Raw genomic sequence first — 20,370 nt, forward strand, 5'->3', positions numbered from 1 at the left:
GGTTTAAGAAAGGTGATCTTTTCACCTCACCACCCACCATACTTCCTTTCTTTTCTTCCCAGTTACTTTTGAGTTGGTGTCCTGAGTCCATCCTCTTCATTCCTCCTCAACTCCCCTGGTCAGGTGTGGGTTTGTGGGCCCTGTCACTCTGGGTTTTCCTTTCGCTCTCCCTTGTAGAGACATCCTAGGGTTTTTCTCAGAGCTTAAATGTTTTAGGCTGTCCGTACAGATAGACGATAACGACTCCTTTCTCCAAAAGACTTGGGGTTGAACTGACACTTTACTTGCATGGTCAAGTGATCCTTTGTTACTTCCTGTTGTTATTTCGTGTGTTCTTTTCCTCCCTCAAAAATGGGAGCATCTTGTGAGCAGATTCTGTGTCCTGTGCTTCTCATGGCCCTCACCCTGCGCAGTGGACTCTGCTGGGCAAATAGGCAGCAGCTCTCGGAGGAAGGAAAACACATTTAGTGGCTTTTTCAGTCACTAAATGAAAATGTCATGGTACAGCGTTTTTCCTTTTCATGGTGGCAGGATCAAGAGTATGGTCCGGATTTTGGGATCTTTGACGTGTCCTTTGCTTCGCTGGACAATTTCTGCCAGGATTTTCAGTTCTAAGCTGTGTCCTTCTATCTTAGGTCTCCAAACACTGTGGAGTTGGCTTCAACCTGTGTATCTTATGCCAGCTTTCCTTCTTGACACTCTTGAGAAATGCTGCTGAAGACCTAGAACATATATATTTACGAAGTCTTTAGGTGTGATGAGGAACCTAACATTTGGTCTCCAGTAAGGAAAATATGGAAGGGATTTGATTACTTTTGCTCCAGTCCCTCCTGACTCACCTCCGCGTGTCCAGTTTATTTTGGAAGGAAGTGTTCAATAATGTTAAAATTCATGTAAACTGTGATGGGGTTTTTTTTTTTTTACTAAGGATGCAAGGTCTTTAAGGCAAGACAACACTATTAATAGAATGTGGATGTGTGTGGTTTATTTTTGTTTTCAAAATGGAAATGTTTCTTTGGGGTTTTGGCATGCTCTTTGATATGCTGAAAGATGAGAAAACATCATTTGGGAAACTCAGCACTTCTACCATATTAGGAAATTTACAGTGCCTCAGATTTCACATTTAATGTTTTAATTGCTTGGTTTGGTAATAGAAAAATGTCAAGCTTCTCTCTTTCCTTTAGAGTTACCACCACTCCCCCCCTCTCCAGTGGTGGGCCGTTGCCAGCTTCTGCTTCCTGCCCCAGCCCCAGTGTGGACTGAGGGTTTGCTCTGAGAAAGCAGTTCATCACATGGCAGTTTAAATGAGTATCCTGTTGACTTCTGACATGCTGTTTTTTTTCTTCTTTATGATACCATACATGCAGTTGTTTCCCATGGTATTTGTAAATATCCTAAAAGTGCAACTGAAATTGAGTTGTATTTTTGAAACTTTTAAGTTGTTTTTGAATGGAGGGCACTACTCGGAACATGATGTAAAGTACAGATGAACTCCAAGACAATGTTACCATCTTGGTCTGAGGGCAGTATTTAAGAGGCACGCCAATACATTAAACAGAGAGAGCGTGAGAGAGATGGGGGCGGGGCTGATTGGTGAGCGGACACTATAGAAGAGAGGAAAGAGAAGAGTTAGAATATTCCATGGAATTTAGGCTTTCTGGAAAAATCAAGATCCAAAATAAAGTTGATATTTACTCTTATAAATACCTTCTTAGGAAAAAGCATTGATGAAAGGACTTCTAAAAGTCATGTCTTGTTGACAGTAAAATGTGAGGGGAACAATCCTATACCTTGTCTTTACGGTCATGCATAGTCACAGGTTTAGAAGGGAAATGTGCTCTTGTCTGGAAATTAGGGCTCTGTCACTAGGCAACTCAGAGTGGGGACTATTTTTACTTTTCCGTGGACAGTTCTCTCTAATTAAAATGTTTATTTTGTTTTTCAATAACTAAATATAACTTTGAATTACATAGTAATCCATGCTTATTGTAGAAAAATTGGAAAATATGGAAAGACCTCTGAAAGAAAATAAAAATAACCTGTAGTTTTATAACCTAGAGAGAATTAGGATATATCGCTTTTTAGTATTTCCATATGCTTATCTCTCTATACATTTTTATATAAGTGGGGTCAACTATATGTACACATTTTGAACTTCGTGTAACAATAAACACGGTATTTAATGGTCGAGTTGTAATTCTTTTTTTAAACTAATTTTTATTGGAGTATAGTTGCTTTACGATGGTGTTAGTCCTGCTGTACAGCAAAGTGAATCAGCTATATGTATACATATATCCCCGCTTTTTTGGATTTCCTTCCCATTTAGGTCACCACAGAGCATTGAGTAGAGTTCCCTGTGCTATACAGTAGGTTCTCATTAGTTATCTATTTTGTACATAGTAGTGCATATATGTCAATCCCAATCTCCCATTGAGTTGTAATTCTTGATGCGACTGTATCACAATTTCACAGTCTCCCTATGGGTTTTCTGCTGTGCTAATTCTGTTGGTGGTGGTTTATTGTGTCAGGCAAGCAATGCTGTAAGGGGCATCTTTGGGCATGAATGGTTTTTTTCCATATTCCTGACCATTTTATCAAGTTAGCATTCTATATGGGAACTACTGTGTCTTTTAAAGGACCTCTGCACATATTGCTAAATTGCTTCCCAAGGAAGTTGTATCCTCCCAACACTAATCTTTCAGATTGCCCATTTTGCTGCACTTCAGCCAATACTGACCTTTTTTTTTTTTTTAAAGACTTCTATAATCAGGAAAAATATCTTATTTGTTACATTTAATTCCCATTCAGACATTCAAAATTTAACTCTTACCTGGTGATGAATGCTTTGTAACATCACTTTTCTTTCTTTCCTTTAGTTTTCTTCTTTAGTTTTGATCCTTCTTTCTTTTCTCTTGCACTACCTGAATTTCCTTCAAGTTTTTCTTTTCTATGTAATCTGTCTTTCTACTTCTTCAGCCTACTTTTCCAAATCCATGCCCTGCCACTCTCCCAACCAAGTCTTGCTTTAGCCAGATTTCTCTATTGTTCCCACCCACATATCTTGCAAATTTCACTTCCATCTCTGTGCAGGTTTCCATCACTTGATATGGTATCCCAGGCCCTTCTTTTATCTTTTAAGATAGCAGTTTCTCTTTGAGAAAGTTTTCCCCTGACTACAGCATGCAGTGATCTGTCCTCAATCTGTCTGCAGGGCTCATTTTGCACTTTTCATAAGCTAATTTATATCTTTAGTTAAATCATCATGTGTGTGTTCTGTCACCCTATGTGGACTGCCAGGCCTTGCAAGCACAGATGCTGTTTAGTTCTTTAGGCACCCCCTTGCCACCCTGTGTACTCCAAACACATACCTAGAACAGTACCCACATCCTGGAGAACTGAGTACTCAGTAAAATGTTCATGTTCGATCACTCTCGTGGTTCTTTTTCTGTCTGGTCTCCATGTCCTTTTGCTTTTCCCTTTCTTACTACGGGTTTTCTCCTTCAGTGATAATCTCTTGATGTATTCATTCCGGAAACAGTGTTCCTTACTTGCCCCCCCCCCATCTCTGAAACATTATCCTGTGCCCTCTTCATAATGTGTCTTGTTCAACTGCCACAGTATCTTTGAGTCTTCAGAAATTGATTAGCTAATTTTCTCATATCAATTCTCACTGTATATTTTTGTTTTCTTGGCAGACTAGTCTGTCTTACTTTCTCTTAATACACGTCTTACTGCCCACCTTCTCTGATGCCACCACACCCCGCACCATGTTTTATAACCCTTACTGGCTTCTCTGAGGTGTGAGGTCCTCCCCACATTCTAGGAGACCAGGAATATACAGGTGAAGAATTTAGAGATAAAGCACTGAGTAGTGAAATATGGGCCCTTAATGCACCAGAAGGAGATCAGGAGGAGAGAGACGGATGGGAGCTAATTTACTCAAGAAAGGCATTATTACTGTGGGTGAGATTTATTTATGGATGTTGAAGGATGCATAACATTTACATGGGGCATGGGGAAAGAGAGGGTATTTACCAATGGGAACAAGAATAAACAGAGTTTCAAGAACTGGTGGTGGTAGTGGTGCTGGTAGTATTTGGTGGAAGTGAACATGGTGTATTAGTGGGAAATTGAGGATAATAAGGGCATCTAGGCTTAAAATGGGCAAGAGGGGGGCATAATTATCTCTTACGAAAAAGTCAGTCTCTGCTTATGTGTGGAAGTTGACCGCGAATATCTGATCTGAAGCCCCTTGCTAGGCCTGTTACATGGTGTTTTTTCTTTAGATTCCTCCCTGCTGCTGGTACTCCTTTCTTCTCTTATTAACCCTCCTACTGGAAATGCCATCATATATAGACTTATTAAAGTTTTCACGAGGAATTTCCCAAACATTGTCACATTTGATGCTTATAATAATTTTGGGTCGGTGTTGTTACACTAATTTAAAAATAGGAACCTGAAGGTCACTGAGATTAAGTAGCTCTTCTGAAGCCATGAAACCGGTAAGCCTTAGACCTGGCCTGTGAGGCTCAGGCCCCGATGTGGTCAGGGCTGGCTCTCTGTGGTCAGTCATGCCACACCTGCCATTTAGGCCCACTCTGTTCGTTCGCGTGTTCACTCACTCATGCACTGATTCTTGGTAAATCTGTGTTTTTGGTGAGGCACTTTATTTTGGTCCCCTTTGGGGCACTGACTTAATATGAAACTCTGAATCTCAGAGTTACAGGGGCTTTGCGAGGTCATCAGCTCAGCTTCTCTTCCACTTTATTCATCCATCCGTTCATTTACCTGCCGAGCTTTTACTGAGTACATGCTCTGTGCCAGGCACTGGGAGACACCAGTTCCAAAACCGAGGGAGACATAGACCTGTTTTCAAAGAGCTTACAGTTCTAGATGGTGCATTCTGAGGCTTCATCTACAGTATCCTTGAGAGCCTCAGCTTGAATCACTCCAGTGGCAAGGAACTTACCACCCCAAAAGGAAGACTGTTCCGCTGATGAACAAGCCTAATCGCTAGAAAGTGCCTTTTTTTTTTTTAAAGATCCCAAGGCATTTATTATCTGGCTTATCTCAGAGTAGTTCTCCATCTTAGCTAGATCCAAGTTAGTTGTTCATTTTTTTTTTTAATTAATTTTTACTGGAGTATAGTTGCTTTACAATGTTGTGTAAGTTTCCACTGTACGGCAAAGTGAATCAGTTATATGTGTACATACATCCCGTCTTTTTTAGATTTCCTTCCCATTTAGGCCACCACAGAGTATTGAGTAGAGTTCCCTGTGCTATACAGTAGGTTCTCATTAGTTATCTATTTTATATATAGTATCAATAGTACTATGATATCGTAGTATCAATCCCAATCTCCTGGTTTATCCCTCCCCCGCTCCCCCCTTGGTAACTATAAGCTTCTGGGTAAATCTTGACTGACCACCTCCCATGTGCTGGGCCTCACGTTAAGACAGAGGTGAACAAGGTGCACATCTTGTTCCCTCTGTGAGTTGGGTGGGGTCAGAGATACGAAGGTGGTCGTCGGTCTCGTGGTGATGCTGTGGCTACACCTAGAAGGATGTTTAAGGCTGAAATCACTGCAGGGACGAAGGCTTCCTGGAGGAAGTGATGCCTGGACTGAAATTTTGGGAAAAGGAGTGTTCTTTGTAGGAATCAGTTGCATAAAGGGCCGAAGGGGAGAGAGGGTAATGGTGAATTTGGAGAGTTAAGATAGTTGAATTCGCCTGTGATGTGGAGTGTAAATCGGAGAATGGTGGCGGGTGAAACTGAAGAGGTAGGCAGAGGCGAGGTCATGTGCGGTTTTGGAAACCATGGTTTAGGGATTTGAATTTCTCAGAGTGCAGTGAGGCAGCATTTGACAGTTTTGGAGCCTGGGTAACATGGTCAAGTTTGCTGTTTAGAAAGTCTCCCTGGATGCAGTGGGAAGGATGGTCTGCTGAAGGAGAGCCATTAGCAGAAGTCACACGTGGTGATCCTCTCTGTTTCAGGCTCTGGAGTAGGGATCTGGCGGAACAAAAAGGCCTCTTCCCCAGCACAGCTAACCAAGACAGAGAGCGGAGTTTGCTGTCTTCTGTGATTGGGATCCAGATGCACAAGCCTTGTTCCAGTTCTTGTTAACATCTGTGAGTCTCATGTTAGGAAAACAGCTTAAAAACCATAATGTCCACATAGACCTGGCATTCAGAGCACCTTTTCCCAGATCGGTAACCAAGGGCCAACTTTGATTTCATTAAAATTGTATACTTTTCTCTTTGTCTCCAAGTTATGGGTCTAAAAAAGCAAGCTGTTTCCTGAAAGTTGAGAATAACGTTCTCTATCTACAGCAAATAAAACCTTAAAATCCATAAAATACAAAATGTAGCTCAGGAGCTTTTCATCATGGACCGGGTTCACAAGAGCGCTTTGCAAGGTAAAGCAAAGAAGCTTGATGAAAATGTGCTGCTGTCACATTTTCAGGCAGCTAAGGGGCAGGGGGGGTGGGTCCAGTTGGTCAATGTAGCTGAACTTTTTGACTAATGCAGCTGCTTTTTTTACATAAAGAAAACACTTTTGTATTTCTTTCTACATTTTTCTCATGAGCAACAACCTTGAGAGACTACTTCGTTAATTTTTCCCTTCCTTTCTCCCCCCAAAAAAGAGATGATAGATTATCCCAAGTTGCTGGTGGGGGGTGGGAGAAGGAGCCACTGAGTACTTAGGTTCTTAGGGTCCGTGAAGAACTCTGGGCTTGCCGTGTGCCCCTTCACGGTCCCTCCGATGGCCTCACTGTTTCTATTACCGTGGTAGAAAGACTGTGCGACTCCCCCGCCTGCCTTGCCATCTCGTTGCCATGGAAACTTCCATTCCACACACCTGATTCACACATCATGCTTGGCTGAGTCCAGACAGAGGTCACAGACTGGCATTTGCCCTTTGTTTCCCCTTCTTGTGTTTTTCAGACACTTAAAAATGGAGACAGAGAGTTGGTGGGGTTTCAGGGGTGTGGTGTGTATGTGAGAAAGCTTTGTTGTCAGGGGCAGGAGTTGGGGAGTTTCAGAAAATAATATCTGTGAAGGGAGGAGGAGAACAAATGGAAAAGCCTGTGTAGTTTTAAGCTTTTCATGGAAAGAAAGGCTTTGATCCTAGGATGCGTCTGAAAGTGATTTTCTGGATTTCTGGTGAGAGAAGAAACAAGTAGAAAGGATTCAGGAAGCTTTTGCTCCTTGGTGGGTTTTCTGTCCCATTTTCGCCAGATTGTTCAGTCTGAGCTTCGTGGTGTACACATTTGGATCGTGATCTGGGTTTAGGCAAACCATTAATGACAGCTGTGTATTAAGAATCAGGTCCTCTGACGACGCTGCTTATACCATGGCTTAACTTTATATAAAGTGAAATGTTTTAGAAAGCACAAGTAACTTTGAGGAAATTAACGTTCGTGAAGGGTCAGCACACTTGCTGGAGTCTATTTTGTTTTCTCTCTGATTTTCCCCCCTCTCTTAGAGCTCCTTAAATATGTAATTTAGGATGACGCTGTACGAGAGCAGATTATTAACCGTCTTCCACAGGTTGAGTCATATTCTGTTGATTCCTGTTTGAGGCCGATCAGAAATTTTAAAAAAGACTTTCAAATTGACATGGTAACCAGCCCTCCTAAGATGTTAGGTTTCTGACCTTCTGTGTGGTGCAGTCAGGTATCACTCACGTCTTGGCAGTGGAGTTGGCTGGCCAGTGCCTGCTCAGCCCTACCCTGCCTGACTTTTTTGTTTCTCTAATTTGTTAGTGTTCCTCCGATTTGGGTGGCCTTCGTTTATAAAGTGTGCCCTCACCGTCAGCAATCGGGGGCTCTAGTGTGGAGCAACTGACTTGAGTGGAAAATCTCTACTCCCTTGTGCTTGGACAAATGCTTCTGTTAATCTGAGTTTCCTCATCTGTGAAATGTTAATGATATAAGGTTGCTGTGAAAAATGTTATAACGTTTGGGGGCTTCCCTGGTGGCGCAGTGGTTGAGAATCTGCCTGCCAATGCAGGGGACACGGGTTCGAGCCCTGGTCTGGGAAGATCCCACATGCCGCGGAGCAACTGGGCCCGTGAGCCACAACTACTGAGCCTGTGCGTCTGGAGCCTGTGCTCCACAACAAGAGAGGCCGCCATAGTGAGAGACCCGCGCACCGCGATGAAGAGTGGCCCCCACTCGCCGCAACTAGAGAAAGCCCTTGCACAGAAACGAAAACCCAACAGAGCCATAAACAAACAAACAAACAAATAAATGGAATTCCTTTAAAAAATGTTATAACGTTTAAAGTACTTTGTGACATGCCTGCTACATAATATCTATTGTTATTACCTTGCTAGATCATTTTAGAAATATCATTTATAGCATCTGAAAGTATATTTTGCCATCAGTATTGCTAATATTTGTTGTTACTGACTTTGGCATAGGTGAGGATAGATGTGGGCTAAGAATATGAACTGTGGGTTAAAAGAAATAGATCGTTCTTACCAAAAATAGAGTGTGCACTCCCTCTTTCTCTCATTTGTTTGTGTACACTTGGTCTGTTTTTTGAGTCTCATTTGAAAGTTCAAGTGGCAAAATGAAAAGGATGTACGTTAATTGGAAGACAGAATGGTGTCACAGAGACCATCTGGTTTAGAAGCAGTGATGCTCCGTCAACATTTCAAGTCTGTCAAGGGGAGACGTGTGAATTCCCATTCAGATGATGCAGGGGTCATTCTGCTCTTCCTCTGGCTTCTCACCTTCTTACCTTTCCTCTTGTCACATTTTCTTTTTTTTTTTTTTAAATTGTGGTGAAACATCAAATATATCATTTTAACCATTTTTGAAGTAAACAGTTCAGTGGCATTAAGTACTTTCACGCTGTTGTACAACCATCACCACCATCCATCTCCAGAACTTTTTCATTTTCCCAAACTGAGACTCTATCTATTAAACAGTAATTCCCTACGCCTTCCCCCAACCCCCCTGGCAACCACCATTCTACTTTCTGTTTCTATGAATCTGACTACACTGGATGCTTCATATTCGTGGAATCATGCAGTATTTGCCCTTTTGTGGCTGGCATATTTCACTTAGCATAATGTCTTCAGGGTTCATTCATGTTGTAGCCTATGTTAGAATTTCATTCCTTTTTAAGGCTGAATAATATTCCATTGTATGGATATACCACATTTTGTTTATTCATCTGTCACTGGACATTTGGTTTGTTTTCACCTCTTGATTATTGTGAATAATAGTGCTATAAACATGGGTGTACAAATATCTGAGCACATTTTCTTCTTTTATTATAGTAAAAGATGGTGAGATGTTATACTGGATCAGGGTCTCCATTGTGGACTCTTCAGTAGCAGTTAAATTGATCATGCTATGCATTTTTTTCTTTTTTCATCGTGGTTAAAAGAAAACATAAAATTTACCATCTTAACCATTTTTAAGTGTACCGTTCAGTTAAGTATATTTACATTGTTATGTAACAGAACTGAACTTTTTCATCTTGCAAAACTGAAACTCTGTACCCATTGAACAAATCTGCAGTCTCCCCTCCCTCCAGGCATTCACCATTCTAATTTTTTGTTTCCATGGGTTTGACTACTTTAGATAGCTCATAAGTGGAATGACATAATATCTGTCCTTTTGGGACTGGCTTGTTTCACTTAACACTATCCTCTGGATTCACTCACTTTGTAGCATATGGAAGGTCTTCCTTTTTTTAAGGTTGAATAATTTTCCAGTGTATGTATACACCACATTTTGTTTATCCATTCATCTGCTGAATGGACATTTGGGTTCTCCTCCACCTCTTGGCTTTGTAATTAATGGTACAATGACCATGGGTGTGCAAGTATCTAATTGAGACCCTGCTTTCATTTCTTTTGGATATGTACCTGGAAATGGAATGGCTGGATCAGATAGTAGTTTTAGTTTTAATTTCTGAGGCTCCTCCATGCTGTTCTCCATGGTGGCTGTGCCAGTTTACATTCCCACCAACAGTGCACAAGGGTTCCAATTTCTTCCACACCCTTACCAACACTTTTTATTTTATTATTATTTTTATAGTGGCCATCCTGATGGTGTGGGTGATATCTCACAGGGGTTTTGATTTGCAGTGAATTTTCTTAAAACACTCTAAAAGAGTATATTAAAAGCAAACAGTTGGACTGGGAGAAGAGTTATGTGTAGGATGAAGAGAAGCTTGGAAAACTGTGGGGTTCCCAGATTGGTGGTTTTATTTTCGCCTGGCGATTTCTTACAGTGTGTGTGCTTGGTCTTTGGCTCTGCTGAGTCCCCACCATAGGACCGAGGGTTGTTTGGCCTTGGTGGTGTGGCCTGGCCGACAGTCTGTCGCCCTCTCATCCTTTCGGAGTCCTGAGTGATTAGTAAGCATTTTCTCCCAGCAAGTGACTCAGAATGAAATGTAGCTCCAGATACAAAAGTTATTTCAAAAAACAACTATGCCTCACTACTTTTTAACCATTTCTATTGACTTTTTCTATGTTGATTTAAAAATACTGATACTGATCTTATGCCAACATTCTTTCATTCATTCAGCAGCATTAATGGTATATCCAGAACCATGCTGGACATGCTAGACATATGATGCAAATATATTTATATAAATATAAGTTTATAATGTGATTTAAAATTTTCTAGTAGCTATGTTAAAAAAAGAAAAATGAGTGGAATTAATTTTAACAATAGTTTATTTAACCTGATATATCCAAACTATTATCATTTCAACATGCAATGAATATAAAAAAATTGAGATCTACTCTATTTCTCATGCTAAGTGTTTATAATCTGCTGTGCATTTTAAATATGCAGCACTTCTCAGTTTGGATTGGCCACAGTTTAAGTGCTCAAGAGCCACATGTGTTCAGTGGCCACCTTATTAGACAGTGCAGACCTAACATATTTAGTCAAGGACCTGAAGTCCAGAAAAGATCAGCCCTCAGCTCTGCCTAGTGGGCAAGACACGTGAATAAAGCACTAATGATGGCGGTGTGATGTGCTTAGAGTGCCCCAGCAGAGGGGCTCCCTGCACTGACTTGGGTTGTCCTGCCACCACTACACCTCATTCCTTTGAACTAGTCTCCATGGGGAGGGCACTGAGCTGGAGTGCCCCGTCCATCAGACATTAACTTTTTGCCTCATGTGTTAAGAGAGCTGCTGGCAAGTTTACCTTTAATTACAGGCTCTGCTCTGGCCACGGGTCTGTGAGCTGGGGTTTCAGTACCACAGCCTCACTGCTCTCCGGGGCCTGCCTTTCATTCCCACACGGAGACTCGTCGCTCTCTTCCTTAGGGGAGACTGGCCCCTGGCCAGGCGGGTCCCCTCAATTCTTTGGGCTACAGACACCTAGGAGGAGGTTAAAACTATGGTGCTGGGAGAAGGGAAGGAAGAAAGCATTTTGATGTCTTTTCTGTGTCCAGACACCCCTCTGCTCACCTCTGGGAAGCGACCCCAAGAACTCTGATTGCTAATGGGAAGGTCGCTGTCATCGGATGGGCTTCCTTGCATCCACCCTGACCGCCCTCCAGGCCCAAGCGTCTCAGGGACTTAGGGAGGTGCCTGGTGTGGGTGGCGGGGCTCCGGCAGCCAGGCAAGCCCGTGCGCCTCCCCAGCGCCCTGTGTGGGGACGGGCGGCGGAGATGTATGTACAGGCAGGAAATGCAGGGGAAGAGGGGGAGCTGTTTCCATTAGCTGCCCACCTCCTCTTGGCTTTCTGTTCTGCTGTTGCCTAAGGCCAAAAAAGAGGTGGGAATTTGGCAAAGTGAAAGCATATCATTGTAATTCCCTACCCCTCCATCTCATCTCCTTCCTAAGGAAGCCAGGCTGGACTTTTTTTTTTTTTTTTCTTTCCCTACCCAGGTCACTTAACACTCAGGGACATGAAATTCCTTTCCTACTGCTGATGTGGAAGAGGCTTGGAAATATGTTCCTTTCCAGGAGATGAGTGATATGGCAGAAGGACAGGGTCAGATGAGGCCAAGGGACGGGAGCCAGAGTCTTACCAAACTTTCAGGCAGCATTGTGACTGCCGGGCATACTTAGCTGGTGGAGTGGGGGAGGCCTCGGGGCTCCACATTGTCCGGATTCCTCCTTGATCCGTGGAGTCAGGGAGGGTAGAGAGGACTTTGGGGGGGGGGTGGGGAGACAGGAATGAGTCTGGCCCTTCCAAAGACTCCTCTGGTATATGTTGATGTGTTGAAAGATGGAACAATTAACGTTGCCAGCCTAGTCTGACTCTGCTTCTGACACCACCTAATCTTTTAATCATATTTTAAGAGAGATTTCTTTGGGAATTCCGTAATCCTTCCACCCTTAGGAATCAGATCCACGGTGTAAGGATCACAACAATCTAAATAATTACCTAAATTAAAGAAGAGGCCAAAGTATAAATATTTTTTCTCCCAGGGAAAAAAATCGAATAGATGACAGCAGAACAATTGCTCTTCTCATTAGGCTGTAGTCATAAGTCTCCTAAAACTCAAAGGTGGCTTTATAGTGTGCATTAGCAGGTGCTGTTTTCATTGATAAGAAGTATAAGAAGTGTTAAGGAGTTAACTCTAGGAAATGGAAACTGATTAAGAAAATGGAAAAGGCCATACTATTTGAATCTCACACATGGCATATTTATTTTGTACTGGAACAAAAAACGAGGGTCCTTGTTACTACTGTGGCCTATGATCACATGCATCTTGGAACCAAAAATATTTTGTATTTTTCTCAGTCTTACTAGATGGGTTGAGTGATAGTTTGAGTCTCTTCAGCCTGGCAGTAGACCAGCCCAGAAGCCAACTGTGCTTATACCACAGGCTGTGGTCAGGCACTGGGAGCCGTGGCCAGTGTGCAAGATCGTGGGCTCTGGGTTTGAATCCTGACTCCACTACTGATTAGCCCTGTGTGAGTTACTCAACCTCTCTTAACCTCATTTTCTGTAAAAATCAGAATTATACATTTATATTTATGGCGCTTAGTCAAGGTAAGATGATCCATGTAAAGTACTTAGTCCAGAGTGCCTGTCAAATATTAAATTGTGAGCAAATATTAATAGCTATTATTAATACTTCAGCAGAAAATGTATAGTATAGTTGGTAATAAACAGCTGCCCTTGTTATTTTGTGCCAACAGCAAAGCAGTAAAATGTTTGGTTAACATTTGCTTGGTCTCCTTGAAAAATTCTTTAATTGTGTATAGTTTTTCTTTGCAGCATTGCAGGGTGTGTGTGTGTGTGTGTGTGTGTTTGGAAGGCCAGTAATTACCTCTTGCAGATGGAGCTGCCCAAAAACAGTCTTTCCCATGGCAACTGAAAAAAAAAAAAAGCAAAAAAATAAAAAATAGAGGTTACGTAAGTGCCGCCAGTGGACTAGGAGAAGTGTGGAGATGGCGAAGGTTTTTTGTGGCTTTTGGTTTTCTTTTGGTTGAAGGTGTTGGGTGAAGATACAGAAGTGCTACTGAGTAACTGAACAGGATGCTGTTGCTTGCTTTGAAGTAAGTAAATTGGTCAAAAGTGCAAGTGGGAGGGGAAGTTGAGGTTTGATGAAGAAGGGTCATTATTAATGTTTCCATGTTTTTAGCAGTTTAAAAGTTGGGAGTTTAGGCAAGGGTGTTGGTTGTGGGGAAAACAGCCCACAGACATTCAGACATGGGTGAAGTTCAGTCCTTTAGTCTTCATTTTAATCTGAAAGTAAGGAGCCAAGACTTCTGAATAACATAGCAAAGGGATCACTTTATAAGTCTAACAGTGAATGCTAATTATCGCATGTTCACAGTGCCACAAAATTTAGAAAGCTACACCATTCTTCTCAAATCCTAATTATTGGAAGATTGTTTTTTTGAGGGAGGAGAAAGAATATTGCTCTTTTGGATTCCCAACCCTACTTTCAAAAAGATTTTCATTAGTTTCCCCAAAGTCTAGGTGGAACCAAAATCATTAGCTTTCAATGAACAGGTAGTGTCTTTTCTCCAGCATCTATGAAGTGATCTTGTGTACATTCTTTTTGTATCCCTTGTATAAAGGTCATAGACGACTTCATTTATTTGATTGGAAGGCAGGATTGGCTTTTCCACTGGAGATTTGGCCCTCTTGATTCTAGAACAGAGATAGATGAAACTATTAGCCTTCGCCTCCCGCCATCCTGCCCAAATGTATGTTATGCCCATTAAATATAATAAATTAGATTATTTTTTCCTCCAAAGACCCAAGAGATAATATAAAGCCAGCTTTACATTATCAATAATAATATGGGGGCAGAAAGAACACAGAACTGAAATCTATAAATTCTCTGAAAACCCAACCTTCAAAAACCTCTCTACTGCTTAGCTCTTTAAATGTAAGCAAAGGATGGAAGAGGGAGAGAGAAGTTATCTTCGGTGAGTGCCCATGGTTTAGGGCCGTTGGAGTCAGGAACTCTGAATTAGAAACCAGCCTCTTCCAATTACCTAGTAAGCTCTGGGAAATTTGTGACTTCTCTGAGTTTTCCTTTCCTCATTTGTCAAGTGGAGATGTTTACAATGCTTGCTTTTTGTAGTGGTTCTATTAGACAAGATATGATCTATGTGACAGTTTGTAATCTGTTGGACACTCTTTATGCCTCCCTTTGCTTTACTTGATAGAGGTGAGGAGGAGGCTCACACAGCCAGTAGCCTGAGTTAAATGTTTTGTATCATTCACCCTGAATGATCAAGAGTGGCCTGTAAGCCAACAATCTTCATTGTGTAACCTCCATCAGCTGTAACTGCCCCAGGCCTAAGAGCTGCTATTGGTAAGGAAGCAATCAATAAAAGCAATATCCATATCCTTCTTGTTCACTCTTCCCCATCCATGGTGGTCAACTGGGGATATTTACCTAGTTCTGCTGAGCTGGGAGGCTGAATAAGTGAGCTTTTCTTTATCCTTTCTGGGAATCCTATATCACCCGTTTCGATCTTCATAAGTTGTGGGAGCTGGGAATTTCTTTCTTCCCATTATTGGCCTCTTTTACATCAATAGCCTAGGGAACAAAATTCAGAACTCTGGGGAAAGAAATGGAACAATGACTGTTTCCTTTAGCCTGAGAGCTCAGGACTTTTGCGACATCTCTGCTTCAAGTTTCTGGTCTACCTAGTTTTTACCTGGATCTTGGGTAAAGAAAGTGTATCTCTGCCTTCTGTCATTCTTGACTTATTCTAATCTAGCAGGCGTAACTCTTTCCTAGCAGTGTTGCCTCTTTTTGTGTGCCTTCTCTTCATTGAAGAGTGGGCTGAACATCTTGTTTCTCTTTCAACTGCTCTTGGTTCAAACCAGTATGGAAGAGTCGGCTTTTCAGTGTCTGTGTTGTGGATGAGGTACATGAGGCAGCTCCCTGCAGGCCCACACTGCCTTGAAACAGCCAGAGCTCTCCACTCTCCTAGGGAGTGTCCCTGGTGTAGCCCCAAGCACATACTCTGTGATACTAGGACCCCTGGTAAATTCTGAATACCAGTTATCAACATCCAGCCATGAGAAAGGGGTGAATTGGTGGTCTGATTAAAAATGGTAGACATAGTATAAAAATTTATTCCAGTGACATAATGAAAAGAAATAGTCAGGAGTCAAGATTGGAGATCTAGTCTTGGTTTTCCCACTAACTAGAATTGTAAAGGTGATGGAGTAACTTTAACTTGACTTTTATGAACCTCATATCCAAGTATGAAGTTATTTCATATTTGAATTTATGAAATAAGATTGTAGTCTGAATTATCATTAAGACTTCTCTCAGCATTATGATTGTTTTTAAGTCAAATACTTCCGATTATAGTTTAGTCGTTTTCTTAAAGATAACAATGTTTGTACTTTATATTATCTAAATAATATCGCATGTTATTCAAGATCAGCCATTTCTATTAACATGTTCAACATTCAAAGCACATTAGAGATAAAATTTAGTTTTCTACAAGTCTGACTAATCTGTCCCACCCAGTGGGAGAGAGTGGTCAAGGGCAGTTACCTCATAAAAGCAAGCAAAGAAAGTGAGGTGAAGATGACTTGGTGTCATGCCTTTTATTGGGTCTTTGGAAAAGAGACTATGTAACAACTAAAAAATCTGCTAAGCTGAGTTTAAGACTAGGTATGTTTTGCTTTTGGAATCACTCCTTAAAAATGGGATCCTCAGGTCATTCTGAAGACAGGAGAATTTTAATTGGCCTCTAAAGACTGAGTCTCAACCTTAGCCAGTGTTCAGATGCTTCTCTTTAACATAAACTTTTGATAGTTTATGGATTCTTTTCAGAAGAAATGTAGAAAAAAGATGTAGGTGCTTAGGAAAGCCAACAAGACTGTAGTTGGACGGTGGATGTGTTCACGTAGAAAGCGTTATATGAAAGCCTGTTCCTCAGAAAGATGTAGGAATAATGAGCCAGACTGTCCTCGTTCTTGGTTTAAAATATACATATTGTAGGATTGTAGTTGGCTCCTGATGAACTGTTCATGGAGCAGTTTAAGGCATAAGCTCTGCACTGGTATTGAACCAACTGAATCAAAGCTATGCATAACCTTGTGTACCTTTCCAACATAAACACTGTCTCTTAAGTAAATCATTTTTATATTAGCTTATATATAACATCATGTGGGAGCTTTTTCTTTGACTTTTTGTCTGATCTGAATTGCTAGCTAGGCATTCATATCTTCTGATGGTGCTGTTCTAGGTTATCTTTTTACATTCCAAATTGGTATAAGCCGGAGTTATTTACTTTACCCTTGTCAAGGGATAGCACTTAGTGCTGTGTCATAACCAGGGCTCACAGTCAGTGAGTACTTTTTAAAAGCTGTTTCAATTTTCTGCCTCTGTATACAAGTATTCCCTTTAAATGAATGCTTGTATTGAGGAAGCAGAAAGTGTTTTTTTTACCCATTTATCTCTCACCCTCACTTGTCATTATTGTCCTCCACCTGAAATTGTTTCTGTAGAGGATCTTACGGAGCTTGGTCGTCCATGAATACATTTTGTGTTGACTAAATCAAAGAGGGTAAGGAATGTGATACATTTTATCCAAGAAGATTAAAATTATTAGTATGACTGTATTCCATTCTTCTTTGGTTCTTTTAAAAAACAGACTATTTTTTAGAGCAGCTTTAGAGTCACAACAAAATTGAGAGGAAGCTACAGAGATTTCTCATATACCCCTTGCTGCCCATACATACATGGCCTACCCCATTATTAACGTCTCTCATTAGAGTGGTACATTTGTTAAAATTGATGTACCTACATTGACACATCATTACCACCCAAAGTTCATAGTTTACATTAGGTTTCACTCTTGGTGTGGTACATTTATGCGTGATGACATATATCCATCATTATGGTATCATACAGAGTATTTTCACTGCCCTATAAAACCCCTGTGCACCACCTACTCCTCCCTTCCCCCCTTTCCCATCCTCCCAAACCCTGGCAACCACTAATCTCACTGTCTCTGTAGTTTTGCCTTTTCCAGAATGTCAGAGTTGGAATCATACTATATGTAGCCTTTTCAGATTGGCTATTTCACTTAGTACGATGCATTTAAGTTTCCTCCATGTCTTTTCCTGGCTTGATAGCTCATTTCTTTTTAATGCTAAATACTAGTCCATTGTATGAATGCACCACCGTTTCTTTATCCATTCTCCTGCTGAAGACATCTTGGTTGCTTCCATGCTTTGACAATTATGAATAAAGTTGCTCTAAATATTTTTGTGCAGCTCTTGGTGTGGACATAGGTTTTTAGCCCCTCTGAGTAAATATCAAGGAACATGATTGGTGAATGCTAAGAGAATGTTGGGTTTTCTAAGCAACTGCCAAATTATCTTCCAAAGTGGCTCTACCACTTTGCAGTCCCACCAGTAATGGTTGAGTTTCTGTTGCTCCACATTCTTGTCAGCATTTGATATTGTCAGTGTTCTGAATTTTGACCTAGAATGGCCAAATAATACCTACATTAGAATATAGATGGGACTTCCCTGGTGGTCCAGTGGTTAAGAATCTGCCTTCCAATGCAGGGAATGTGGGTTCAATCCCTGGTTGGGGAACTACGATCCCACATGCCGTGGGGCAACTAAGCCCATGTGCCGCAACTACAGAGCCCATGCACTCTGGAGCCCGTACACCACAACTAGAGAAAAGCCCGTGCGCTGCAACTAAGACATGACACAGTCAAAAATGGGTAAATAAATTAATTAAAAAAAAAAAGAATATAGATATGTGGTGATATCTCATTGTTACTTTAATTTGCATTTCTCTAACAATGTATGATGAGGATAATCTGATTGCATGCTTATTTGCCATTTGTGTATCTTCTTTGCTGAGGTGTCTGTTAAGGTCTTTGGCTCATTTTTTAATTGGGTTGTTTTCTTTTTGTTGAATTTTAAAAATTCTTTCTGTATTTTGTATGTACAGAGTCCTTTATGAGATATATCTTTTGCAAATATTTTCTCCCATTCTGTGGCTTTTCTTCTCATTCTCTTGACAGTGTCTTTTGCAGAGCAGAAATTTTTAATTATAATGAAGTCCAGCTTGTCAACTATTTTTCATGGATTAAGCCTTTGGTGTTGTGTCTAAAAAATCACTGCCAAAACAAGTTCATCTAGATTTTCTCCTATGTCATATTCTAGGAGTTGTATAGTTTAGTGTTTTACACTTACGTCTGTGATTCATTTTGAGATAATTTTTGTGAAGGGTGTAAGGTCTGTGTCTAGATTCTTTTTTTTTTTGGTCATGTCCAGGTGTTCCAGCACCATTTATGGAAAAGGCTATCCTTGCTCTGCTGTATTACCTTGTCTCTTTGTCAAAGGTCAGTTGACTCTATCCTTGTGTGTTTATTTCTGGGCCCTCTATTCTGTTCCGTTGATCTGTTTGCCTATTCTTTTGCCAATACCATGCTGTCTTGATTACTGTAGCTTTATAGTAAGTGTTGAAGTTGGGTAGTGTTAGTCCTCCAACTTTGTCTTTCTCCTTCAATATTGCTGGCTATTCTCGGTTATTTCATTTCTTCTTATGCATTTAGTGGGTTTCATGAAAGCTGACATTGGATTTTCACAATACAGAAAAGTGTTCTTTGGAGGGAGGGTCTGGATGTAAGAGATAATGATGATAAATATGATATATCCTAGAAACTTTGGAAGGTTGGAAAAAGTTACTTGTTTCCCAGACTCTTACTGAATGATGTAATCAAAGAGATGAGCATCTGGCCAGAAAGCATTGTTACAGGGAGAACGGTTTCAGTTGTTTTCAAAAAACATTTTATCTGTCTATAACAGTTTCAGTGGCTCCTTACACCTACTGAATAAAAGACAGACATTCAATGGCCACCACTAGTTGACTCCAATCTGCCTTTCCAGCAGTGGCCTCCACAGCTCTCCATTGTGAATGTATATTCTTGGAGGAAGCATAATTTGATGGGGAGGGGAAAACGGTGGATTTAGAAAACTCTGTGCTCAAACCCTCCTGCTGCAGTTAGCAACTGTGTGAACTTCATTAAATTACATCACCCCTCTGAATCTTAGTCTTCTAAAACCTAAGGAAAAAAAATATAGACTTCTGCTTTCATCTGTGATACCATGTAAGTAAATATGATGTAGCAGAAATTTAGATCTATTTCTTGAACTACTTATTCTGGCTAATTTGTATCTGGAGTGTATGCACATAGGATACTTGGAATATGGGAAATACACCCTTTCCTTGTCATTTATTGAGGTGGCACATTCTTCTTTTCCTTTTTTTCTGATATCAGAACAGTTTGGCCACAAACAAAGATAATTTAAATAATAGATTTGGGGCACAGATAAGGTATTTAAAAGTTAATAAAGAAGGCTATACAAATCGTTTTGAAGCATACGTCCAATCTTCAATTTTTTATATGTTGCTCAGTTAGGAGGAGGAGAGAGAACATAAAAGCTGATTTTTATTGGATTACTTATATGCTCAATATCTTAATTTTTTTATCTTATCCTGCAGAAATATCTAGAAGGATATACAATTCACTGTTGTCAGATGCTGCTCACCATCTGTTTTCAAAGTGAAAAATAAGCATCATTTTGTACCTTTATTTCCCTTTGGTAAGTCCAAAATCAGGGGGAAGAGGTCACTGTTTATTCTGTTGACAACTAACTTGATATTAACAATTCATGTTCCATGGTCTGCTTTCTTTAAATAGTTTTATGGTAACTATTCACCTTGCTTTTGGCCCTCTCACATACTTACTGTAACAGATATTCTTAGCTCAAGGAAATAGGGAACTCATTCATCAGGAATGTTTGATTGGGTTTTTTTCAAGAACAAAAAACTGATTTGCTTTTTTTAGTATTTTTTTTCCTCTTTCAGACCTGATCCAATGTGGAAGGGAGAGACAAAAACAAGAGTCTTGGAAAGCTGATG

Source organism: Eubalaena glacialis, chromosome 7 (assembly GCF_028564815.1).
Source record: "Eubalaena glacialis isolate mEubGla1 chromosome 7, mEubGla1.1.hap2.+ XY, whole genome shotgun sequence".
Taxonomy (NCBI): domain Eukaryota; kingdom Metazoa; phylum Chordata; class Mammalia; order Artiodactyla; family Balaenidae; genus Eubalaena; species Eubalaena glacialis.